This window comes from Ooceraea biroi, chromosome 4, assembly GCF_003672135.1.
Source record: "Ooceraea biroi isolate clonal line C1 chromosome 4, Obir_v5.4, whole genome shotgun sequence".
NCBI lineage: Eukaryota > Metazoa > Arthropoda > Insecta > Hymenoptera > Formicidae > Ooceraea > Ooceraea biroi.
The window spans coordinates 4,070,492-4,083,048 of NC_039509.1; positions in this window are offsets into that span (position 1 = coordinate 4,070,492).

Below are 12,557 nucleotides of genomic sequence, written 5' to 3' on the forward strand. Positions count from 1 at the left end.
AACCTGCCGTGGCCAGTGTGAGAGTCGCGAGATCCGTTCCGGGATCCCTTCGACGAAGATAAAACGAGGACACGAAGATAAAACGAGGCGTGTTTCGTTTTGTACTTGATGTTGTTGTTCCTCGTATTTTGTTACATCCGTGCTGCACGATGGCTTTATTTACCATGGTGAGTATAGGATAAAGAATTTATCGCCTATTTGTGATCATTCTCGTTTACCTGGATAGCAGATGAATCCTCCAGATAAGCGAATATGGGACAAGCGTATTCGGGATTCGTCATGGTATCACGGTATCGGGGAGATGTTTCCAATGTTTTGCATATTTCGGACGTTCGAGGAGAAGGCTCTGAAGGCTTCGAAATAATCATCCTACGTAAATGACATCGACGTTCGTGCGATGAGGCGACGCGCCCTGCCCTTACGTGAGATAGTACGTCTCCCCTTTCTTGCGCGCCGCGCAATGACCATTCGCATACATTATCGCCGTCCACCGAAATCCGGTTTTCGACAATACCCGGTGATACGCGCGGACCGGGGTGCCGTCGTGGGTCACCCTCCCCAAGGAGAGAAGGCAGAAGAGAGAAGCGCAACCTGCGACGCAAACCTCGTGAGACCGCGACGAGGGATGCGCTGTTACGTGGTGGAATACATAAGGGACAGTGACCACGGGTCTCTCTCTGTTTCTCTCTCTTTCTCTCTCTGTCCGGCCGTGATGACGGCGCACAGATTTCCTTTGGGGATGACCATCAATGACCGGGGGTTGCGCGAGCGACTTCTTCCCTCCTTCTCCCTCTTCTTCTATTTTTTTAACAATTCTTTATTTCCTCCACTGTCCCCATCACCGGTCCGGTGGGAACGAAAACCTGATCGGGGGAGTCTTCGTCCACTTCGATCGTTCTGCACCACCAGCACCACTACAAGTGCGACAGAGACGGCGCGCGGAGGGATGAACGAAGACGAGACGGACGCGAACCGTTTTCAGCTTGCCGTCAACCCCCCCGTGATGGACATGTGCGCGCAATGAGACTCTGCTGACCGGTAGAAGATCAGAATTGCCGTATTGTCACGCGCGTCGTTTCGTAGGGTCATGGGAAAACCGGGCAAACCGGACATCGTTGGCGAACGGAAACGGGATTCGCCTTTGATGAGTCGCGCGCGGCGCGAGCGTCACGTACGCCTCGAGACGATTTCGGCGAATTAACGTCCGTTCCATGAAAGGGATGGAAAAGAAAAATTGCGCGGCAGTTACACCCGAGACTTCGCTCGTGCCGTCTGCCCGATGACGGTTACCACTTACGTCCTAACTGCCATAATCGTCGCTGTAACGTCTCGCGACCAACGAACGACGTTTGTTCTTGCGCTGACACCCTCGGTGGTGTTGCATCGACGGTTGAAACTTTAACGAACACGCGGAACCGAACGGTCAGCACGGAAAGAACCGCCACGGTCGACATCCAATTTATGCTAATGTCATTTTGAGAATAGATGTATTGCTCGCGGATCGGAGCTGATTGGGCGCATTTATCTACAACGCCGAGAACGAAACGGGAAACGATCGAGGAAATTGATATTTCTTCAAATACTGTTGCGAAATAATTGCGACACGCGCCGCGTTACGCAAGCCCGAGTACGCATGTAAAAGACATTCCACCTCCTGTCGATATGCGGGGATATGTCAAACTAGGATTTTTTTATCGCGCACATCCGACAGTCGGAGAGCGCACATTGTGAAGTATATTAATGGACGAAGCGTGTAAGTGCAAAACGCTGCGGGAATTGGTCGGGCGATTGATCCTTGAACGACTTTTGCGCGGCGAAGAAATCGATCGAGGAAATTGAGCTCTTTTTCTACGCTCCGATAGGTAACCGCAATAAGCGCGGCGGCGCGGTAGCCAAATGGAATCTAATGTATTGCGTAAGAGAGCGATATCGCCGTCCGTCGTTCTGCAAAAGCGAGCACCAAGTATCGCCCCGGATTGCGGATCGATATATCGCGCAATAATGAGCGCTAACGCGCGAGATAACACGGTTCTCCTCTGACGTCTACATTATTAATCATTAATAATCGCAAGGTCTTTTCCTCGATGTCGGTAGCCGTGGTTGCGCTGCCGGCCGTTGCGCACCAAATAGAACGAAACAATACGGCGTTCCGGACAAAACGCGCCTCGCGAGTTGCGTAGCTGTGCGCCAACGCGCGGCGGGTTTCGTTGAAATATTGACACAGGCCGGCCAATGTTCCTGGTAGAGCTATCGCATAAACATGGACCGACGCCGCACGCTTAACGTGCTAATTAACTCGCGCGGAATTGAAAGCCGCCAGTCAGCCCGAAGACCGTTTTCGAACCACTGACGGGCGTTAAGAACGTCATCGTGGAAAATAACGCTCCGCTCGGCTATCCGCTCGCGGATAACCGCAATAAACTCGTCGCGCGGCGGTAGGTAGATCGCCCGAGCACGCTCGCGCGCGCCACACTCGCGCCAGATTTCTCTCCGTGGAGCAGATAATTCCTCGCGCGATCGGCGCACGCGAGAGCAAACCGCCGGCGATTATTGTCAGACAACGGGCCGCACAAAAAGGTCCTTCTTCTTCCTGAAAGAACGGCGGCTTGTCGACGGCGCACGCACGAGCATCTCGCGATTTCTAGCTACCATCGCCGAGATCGCTCGCTCGGACGCGCAGCGTGCTCCGTGAGCGGTCCGAGGATGCTCGGTCTGTTCCTGTCGATCTATTCGTCGATCAAACGATCGGCATTTATCATTCCTCGCCCCTCCCCGCGCCGTCTCGCTCGTCCCGCGCGTGTTTTGCGCCTTTTTGCGGCGAGTCGCAAATTAAACGCCGCATGATTGGCGCAAAACGGTCGCAGGTGCGCTAAGAACTGGAAGACGGTAAATGCAAATAATTTAATGAGATTGGAAACGCTCGGCGAGTCTAGGCTATGATTATAATTTTATCTCTTGATGCGGCTCTCTCGCTCGAAGCGAGTACCGCAGCTATCGTCGTCGTGGTTTTCGGCAGGCTTCGTAAGACGCGACGCGAAACAGGCGACAGGCGACAGGCGGAAATTTCAACGTACTTACGTCGCGCATCATCGCACGTAATTAGATTATTAATTGGCAGCGAGATGTAAGCAGCTTCGCGATGTGACGTACGTCCAGCACGATAGATGAACGTTAAGTTTTTCCTCGAGATGCGCGAGATTACCGATCAACCAGACCGTTGACCATTGACCATCAGGCGAGGGGTTGGTGGGGACACGCTAACGACCGCGTGTCCAGCCGACGACGTGAACGCTCGGAAACGTTATTCTATCGCGGGGCCGTTGGAGCCGCTAAATCACGCACGTCAACGGCCGCTGCGCAAGAAATTCCCCAGGCGTCAATGGGCAATTATGAATTCCACGAGATTGTCGGCAACTATCGACAGAATGCTACAATATACCGTAACGACGATTATCCGCCGTTTTTATGCGCTCGCGATCCTTTCTCCGCGCGCAATCGTCCTCGAGAGCATTAATCGGCGCGCACAGTCGGCTTCTTACCGAATCCGGTTTGCGTGCCGCTTTGTTCGCCAATAAATGATCGTTCCTCCGTAACACGCCGATTTACTGGCGATTTTCCGGCATAACCGCCGCGAGTACGGGCGCTTATCGTTGTCGCCGCGTGTCGCGTTGGCTCCTAGCCGTGTTCCCCGTGTACGTTTTCTTTAATGATCAATTAATAATATGCAACGTGTAGCGGGCGTTCCAGTTTCCTGCCTGGCGGCCACGATAAAGCGTTCTCTCCCTCTCGCGCGCGCTCCGCCAAATCGGTCTAATTAGAGTATCGCGGAAGCTATCGAAAATCCCCATTACTGATAGCGCTCATTACGGCAATCTCGACCTATTTACCGAGCCTAATGAACCGCGGCCGATGTCGCAATCAGCGACCGATCTCGGCGCAAGCGAGTGAGGGAGGATCGTAGTCCGATGAAGCTTTTGTGTGGCGGTCACACGTCTATTGTGCGGTAATCGGTAATGCCGCCTGGCATGACTATTCTGCACGCGTGTATCAGACAAGTTGGATTTCAGCCGGTACTCGCCAGTTGCCGCATCTCTCGCGCGCGATCTCTGTAATCGGAATCTACGGTAATCCGAATTTCCAGCAATCCGTGGTATCTTCCAGATAGTTGTACACGAATAACGCGCTCGCCCGATGCGAGCACGCGTGTTGCTGCCTCTCTCTCTCTCTCTCTCTCTCTCTCTTTCTTTCTTCCTAGCGCGAAATTATATAAATTGTCAGCTTTGTCGGAGAGCTGGCGCGTATAATAGGCGTGCGTAATTCTTTGAAATTACGGTTGCCATCTTTATCCGTCGGCGTTGCCCATTGGCAGAATGTATCGTATTTCGTTGCATCAATCGACCTGTCGCTCCTCGTGGTCGCTAGTGGTGGTGCTAACCGGAGATCCCCTCACGATCGTTTTGTTCCGTACTTACACCTGAAGCGCCGAGATTACAGGTGATGCGGTGCCGCGGCGCAACAGCCGGACGCGAGCAGCAAGAAGACGAAGCGCCAGTAAATCCATGCGGAGGCAACGCACGCACCGAAAGCCCAATTTCAGTCGCGTCACGCGCGCTCATCCCTCGCCGCAGGCTGTAAGCCGATTTTCTATATCGCGGCCACGTTTCGCGCGGCGTGCACCGCGCAAGAAGAGGGATCATTAGAGACGCGTCCATTCATAATCCATTCATAAATTAACTCGGCCGGGGGAGGATAATGGCACGGACTCGGGGCTTCGTAAGGATCCTCTCTTGACCTGCCGGACCGAGGACCAGCCGGTGGGACGAAGACAGAAGGAGGGAGGTACGCAGCGGACGAAGATGCGGAGATGACGCCAAGAGAGAAGAGGAGGAGGAGAAGATGGTACTGGGGATCGGTTACGATCCACAATTCCGCTGCATCCGCGCGCGGGTCCAGATCGTCGCGCACCACGACGGAATTTATGCGTTTAGAGGCGTCGGCTGAATGCTGATGTATACGGCCTCGTATAACGCCGCTATCGCGGCCAACGGCGTAATGGCTCTCCGCCCGGGCCATCCGCGCGCGTATACGACGTATTCGCCACGGAGAGGACTATCGGTAATTATTTATATCGGCCGCGAGATCCCCGAGAGGGATCATGTCGGGCGAGATGGCACGATCGTCTCTCGTGGACGATCGTCCTATCAGCGCGGCACATCCGCGCGATCTTCTCTCCTCGCGCGATCCGCGCCGCCCGTCCCTTAATCCGCCTCGACGTCGCCGAGACGACAGGGCCTTGTATGGCGTTATCTAGCCCCGTGCGCGTTTTACGATGTCATATACGGACTTAACGGGCGGATGATGCACGCGGACGTTTTACGCGCGCGATGGAGCGCGTTGTCAACTTGTCCTGCCGACGTCCCGACTTCTCGAGGGCTTGAGGTAACACGTGGGTTGTTCCCGGCGATTACTAAACGCACGTATTTATAATGCGAGCGTAATAATAATTAACGGTACGCTACGATGATTTTACACTCGGGGACAGATTATGTCTTTGTACGCCGTACTTTAATCGCGGACTTTATGGCGGATATTAAGCGCGCAGATATGGACGCCATAATACACGCGAGCGTCGGGGTCCCACTTTGTCATTTTTACCTGGGACGGATATCGCACGGCGCTTTAACTTGATTACATCTTAAAAGCGCTGGAAATATACCTCGCGTCTCGCCACGCGTGAACCATACGTTTTGCGCAATACACGTTCGCGAGTAGGTACGTGTAATTACTGATAGCGCGACGGCGAACATCGCGACTCGTCGGCGCACAGCATCACCGTATGTCCACACACGAACATGAACAAGATTACAAGCAATTAGTCAGTTATCGGTCGATTCTAAATCATTGTTGGCCGCGCTATCTCCTCGCGATTTCCGTCTCCCTCGCGGAGGATTTTTATTTTCGCCACGTCCCCTTAATCGCAACTATGACTTTATACGTCGCGCAATCAGGATCGTAGATCCGTTTTACGACGACCAGCACATGGCGAGGTGTAGCGCGCGGGGCACTGCGTAAATACGCGCGCTCGCGCGCCCTTAGCGCACATCCGCGTTGCAACAACCTCCGGAAAAGAATCCCGACGTGCGTGGCGTGCGGCGTAAATTACCGTAAATAGATCTCGGACGTGATACAATCTATCTGCCGTGAGATCAATCTTGTCACCGATCGCCCTTATATTCCTCCGCGATACGGCCTCGTTCATTTTTATCGTCGTTGTGTATCACGAGCCTGCTCTCCACCTCTCGTCCCTCTCGTCACCCAAGTGCGGAATGTACGCGCTTTCGTCGGTGTAAGCGATCACGTGCGGCGATACGTTCCCGCGACTTACGCTGTTGCGTGAACTAACCACGGGTTCGCCTTGTAATTTCATTTGTCGAGATTCTATCGGCGAAATTTATACGGTCGCCCGGTGGAAATACGTCGTGGAAAGCAATAAAACGGCCGGCGCGTGATAACGCGAACGGTGCCGCGTTATGCGCCGTTTTTCGACGCTTCGCGAGCCGTTAAATCGGCGCACGAGGAAACACGAGATCCTCTGTGCTCTCTTTTACTATCTGCGTGCAGGAACTGCTGGATTACGCGATGAATGCGCGAACGAGTTACAATTGGACTCGGCAAATTCGTTTCTGTTCATAAATTTGTGCATTACGGATGAAAAATCGATTAAAATAATACAAATGGAAAGGCCGTCCTTGATTCTGACAACTGGGACTCTAATTTTGCAGCGGAATCCTTTTATAACGCCGTGATTTTCATCCTTTTATGTCAATCTTTATATTTGCAGCTTTTTATGTAATTGGATTTTTCATTTATGTTAACAATTCGTCGCGTTCTCATGCACACAGAATGCGTCATCGCTTTACGCCCCATCAATATCGAAATATCTTGTGCAACATAATCCTTAGCATTAATCGAAATATCATTGAAACCCAACTTAGCAAGCCTCAGCCACGTGAGAGTGCAGTTCTACAGCTTTACTTACACGGATTGTACTGAATGTGAGTCACGTAAGTGCGTCCGAAAAAGAGGCGAGGAATGTACGGTGATGCATCGGTATTCGGCGTATCGAAGAGTGACGCAGCGCGGATCCCGATCGTATACATATGTATATACCTATATATACATGCCATCGATACCTTGATTCGGCGTTCCTGATCGTATAGTTAGAATGTGTACGCCCAGGATCGGCATACAAAGAAATCTACTATTTGAAACGCGATCCGCTGACGGAGTCTGAAGCCCATCGCGTCGACTGCGATGAAGAGTATCATCGAAGCTGGAATCACCATCACAGAGTTTTATTATTTCCGATTCTGCCACTGTGAGTTAACATTACAGTTAACGATCGCAACTTATTTCATTGTATTTTCCCGTCCCCTCAATTTGAAAAAATCAGAAGATTCTTCTGATAACTGATAACTGGATTCTTCTGATTCTAATAACTGGACAAAGCACCATTGATAATACGCGCTATTATTTCTAGGATATTACGCGGTTCTCGGTTCTCAGTGTAAGGTTCCGCAAGGCAATTGCGTTCAGAATTGTGTCGATAAACGGGAATCCCGAAGCTGTGCATTGTCTACTATCAATTGGTCTGTACAGTATCGCACTAACGGTACTGATGTCGGCACTGAGTAAGTACTCTTGTAGTGTGATACCCACGACAAAGACGAGCCATGTCCAGACAACGACAGGAAGAAGTCGATTGGTCACGCAGTGACTGATTAATTGATGACTGCGGAAGTTAATTTTGACGGAATTTCCCGGGTAACGCAATCTTGTAACATAGTATTTTTCTATATTATTCACTACATATTCGATATTGATGAGATATTGGTTATCATCCCTCACAATAAATATCCTTCAAGCGAACTAGGTATTTGGTAGAAGACTCTAAATATATGTATTGAAAATAAACATTTCCTTAAAACTGAAAGATAAAATATGTAAAACCGCGCGATTTGTTTATTAGATGTAACTGAAGTGAAAAAGGAAGGTGACATGAAACCTGTAGGATCCACCTTGCCGTAAAAAACAGGGGAGCACTTGCGCTGGTCTTTTTGTGTCGCGGCGGATAACGATTATGGTAGCAGGTTTATACCGAGTGATAACGCGTATCTGCATCTTGATGTCATTATATCGTATCATTAACGCAATTTCTCTGCTCTCGTCGGGCATAAATTCGGGAAAGTTTGTTGTAAACGGCTCGGGCTTATATAGTGCTGCAGATAAGCACGCGGAAAAAGTCCGCTCCTACTCGATATTAACTCAGAGCAGTAACGTAATTATTTTCTAATCTAATTTGTGCACTCCAACTCACAGATATGAAACTCCAGTTCTTCTTATAGAAGCGTGCACTTTTCCAGTACCGTTTAGTAATTAGACATCTGTAAACGTGGCCGCTCACATTTCTTGCAAGATTACGAGATGGAATCTCGCGGAGCCTTTCCCTTAAGCTGTACAATTTCCTGTAAAAAAATATTTCGACTGAGGAAAAATCGCCCTACGGCTGACACAATGTTTACACGTTTCGGGATGATGGGTACATGCAACAGAAGGAATAAGAAAAATCGTTGCGGCGTCCCCGCCGAATATCGAGACGCCGAGAACACTAAGTGCATTTAATTCCGACCGCAGAACGGCAAAAAAGGGTCCATCTCGGCTGATCGTCGAACGGCGTGCGCATCGTGGAGTCACGAAGCATCAAGGGAGGAAGTCGACAGCCGCAGGAGAGGACGCAGAGAAGAAGAAGAAGAAGGATATGATAATGATGAAGCAGAAGACGAAGAAGAAAGAGGATGAAAGAAGAAGATGAGAAGAGAAGAGGAAGAAGCGAGGATCCAGCCGCGTCTACGGTTCCTCGTGGCGACGCGGGTGCCGATTACGGGCGGCGGGCTTGAATCGCGACACGACGCAACTTTATGTGCCTTGATAGCTAGCTGCACCAGGAGGCGGCGCTGGTACGTGCAACGGCGAGAGCCTACCTACCGGACGAGAAGTCGGGGACCCATTGGCCACCGCAATGACCAATCATCATTTGACATTCTTTCACCTGGCTTCGTCCGGTGCGCCAACCATCACTACCACCATTACCACCGTCACAACCACCACCATACTACCGCAGCGAGTGCATATATGTACACATGCGCGTTGCGTATGTCGTACACATGTACGAGCTGCGCGCATGCACATGCAACGGCTGCTGCGCCGTCACCGACGTTGCTGATCAGCAACGTCCACCACTACACTACCGGCCTCAGCGACGCAGGCGATCGGGAGAATCCGAACGAGTAGCTTCGCCGCGCGGAACACATGCGGCGCGACGCTTAGCGTGCGTCGGTAGCCGGCGAGTACAGGTTTATTAGGAAAAATCACAGCCGCGCACTTCGAATTTCAAGTCGCGCCTGATATATGGCGCGTACGTCCCGTGTACGTCGATGTACACCGGCTGACATTAACGTCCCACGGAGTGACGCTATTTATGGAACTGATTTGCAACGTAGATACTCGGTAGGCTCGGTAAAACATAAAAATAGCATATACCGGTAGCGAGATGCTTTTCAGCGAGTGATATGTGCTCCTACGTTCCTGCTCGCCGACTATCAAATTAATCATGCGACTATCGAAGTCCCAGATTAATCGACTGAACATAGAGACCAGTGCGGGCGTTGATGTCTCCCGCGTTGCGCTCTGCTATCGAAGTCACCGGCGTTGAAGTCACCGACGACAGGCGACAAAAGTCTCGAGCGATAAGATCTCGCTGTAAAATTCTGGGTATAATTAAAAATACGTTTTTATTCTCTAATCAGAACATATTTTATATTAATCAATTAATTATTCAATAATATACATTCACTGTTCTCGGTGAAATCTCAATTCCGGAATTGCTCGCCAGAATATTTAGCACAAAATTGAGCTGTTACAGATTATTACTTATTTATTTCTACATTTCTACATTTATTTATACGTTTAATTCATAAATAAACAAAAGATTAAATTAAATCGGTGGTGTTAACCAGAGTTTAGAAATTATTGATTGCAAGAGATAAAGCACTCGATAATGTACTCGAGCGATGTTTACGCTGCATGTACGCTCGTAAACTAGATAGCCGTACCAATGAATGGAACTTTCCTCATGGATCCTCCGCGTAAACAGTTTTCTCGTAACATAGTGCGCTATGCACGCATGGGTGTGCCCCTTTCCATTTCGCGAGCCGAACGAGAGCGCCTTTCGCCAAGGCGCAGCATGTGGCTGCAGGAATGCCGGGTCGATCTCCCTGGCAATTCGCGATCCTTGGTCTCGGAATTTCATTGACTGCCATCATCGGTTGGGGATCGCTTCGGCCGCCAAACCGGCGCGCTTCGACCGACTCCGTTTCGAAACCGACTCGGCTCGGATTATCGGAAGCAATTTGAATCATCCGCGGGACTCTCTCGCTCGTCTGATTTACGAGCGCGAGAGAATACCGTGCGGACCGAGGTGAGATATGTAGCAGTCATCCAATAAATACCAGATGCGAGGTATTTGCTAAAAGAACGATGAAAACATTGAAATTGATATACCGATATGATCTCCCGCACCGCCAGATCTTATTACGATAACATCTTCGGGACTTAATGCATTATTCCAAACTCGCTATTAATTACTTATTTTTATCTCCCTCGCCTCGCGCTCCATGTTATCGAGAAAAACAGCGAATGACATTTTCGTGATATTTATGCTCTTAATGAATCGAGCAAGCAATTAAGACTCGTAGGATCGATGCGAGGATCAGCGGGATCAATTAAAAAAAAAAGAGAGAGAGAACTGGCCGTCTGCGCACGAATATAGAAACAGCTTGTTTACTTCCTCAAAGCGCCATTCCAGCAGTCAAGATAATATTTGTGGTCACGAATCCCCTCATGCGCCACGATATATGCACGCATCAGCGTGCGCCTCGACAATTTGCCGTACCAGAATTGATATCAAGATCGCCACGAGATCGCCCGCTACTACGACGACGACGAGCACTCACCAGCGGAATGTCTATCGAATAGCTTTCAGCCCCTAACAAAAAAGGAATCACGTGCACACACGCACTTGGGAATCTTATCTGAATTTGAGTAATATCGGCTGCCTCTTCGTTAGGGGGAGCTTCCGTTAATTAATAACGTACTCGCGCACGTTAATGATCATTGGCCACGATAATCGCTCGGCTCCACTGTTGCTGGCGATCTTAGATCCGGTTAGTCCCCGTGATGTATACGATGTCACCGATGCGTGGTTCGCGTTGTCACGCGGGCCATCAGGGACGCGCCATCAGGGGTTGTTGACTCGACGACACTCGCGCCTGGAAAAACCGGCGACTTGGGCATTCAGCGTGTCAGCTGCGACCGATTCCGCGGTAGCACATGCCAGACCAGTTCGGCGAATTGAACAGCTCCACTTGCCATATCCTGCCCGCATCCTGCAAGGCATTTCCCTGCCTATTACGGATCGCGCCGCGGCCTCGGGCAGTAAGGGAGCTGTTCAATGAAATTCTTCGCCGCGAAAACCCACCTCTCTCGGGCCTCGCTCGAGAGGCGCGTCCGTTCCGGGAAACAGACCGCGGAATTCGATTCAGTCGCTATTGCGACTGCCATGAAAATCGTGAAAATCATGCCCGACCGGCGCGGCGTGCCTGCGCCAGAGAAAAAGGAGAATCGATACTCCCATCGCACATGTAAAATAAAATAATCAGTGCGTTCCCCAGATTGCAACTGTGCACTTTTTTTATCCGCAGCGGACTGAAAATTGACCGTGGATTAAACACGGTCATACCTCTGCCTTCAGTCGATATTGAGAGTTGCGGTTCAATGATACTCGGTACGAATACTTGTAGTCTATTTGAAAAATAACGCGTACGCGTGTGTAGCACCTGTCAAATATATTAAGTTGCCCGGTGTTTAGGCGCGGCAAAAATCTCGGGCAATTTGCGGCACGAGAAGAATTTTGACGTACCGGCGGACTGTATATCGAGCAGTTGTGCATGACGAGAACGATAAGCGCTCGCGAAAGAACGAACAACGAACCCCGATACGCGACCTCGAACCCCGATACACCTCTCGAATCGCAGGAAAGTGGAATATACCGTGAAATGTGTATCGGAATGAAACCATAAACGCGCGTCGTGATACAGGCGATACTTAGACGCAGTTAACTATGCGTCACGGTTCACCGCAGAAACAACAATTACGTGAAAAATGTCTATCGCGACGACCTTCGCGCCGCGCGGAGCCGCGAGCATCGCTATCCGCGCGCGATCGCGCGCGCAGCTATTTACCTGGCCTATCCCAGCGGCTTCTAATATTTTATAGCTTATGGAAGTTAATATGCCGATTAAATGCAAATTCGCTGCCAGCGATTACACGCAAACACCGAAGAGGCAGCGTCGCGAGACGTCGTAAACAATCCGATATAGCGTCATCGGGTATCAAAATGTCGCAGAGGCAACGCGCACACACGCAAGCCGACACGAGAA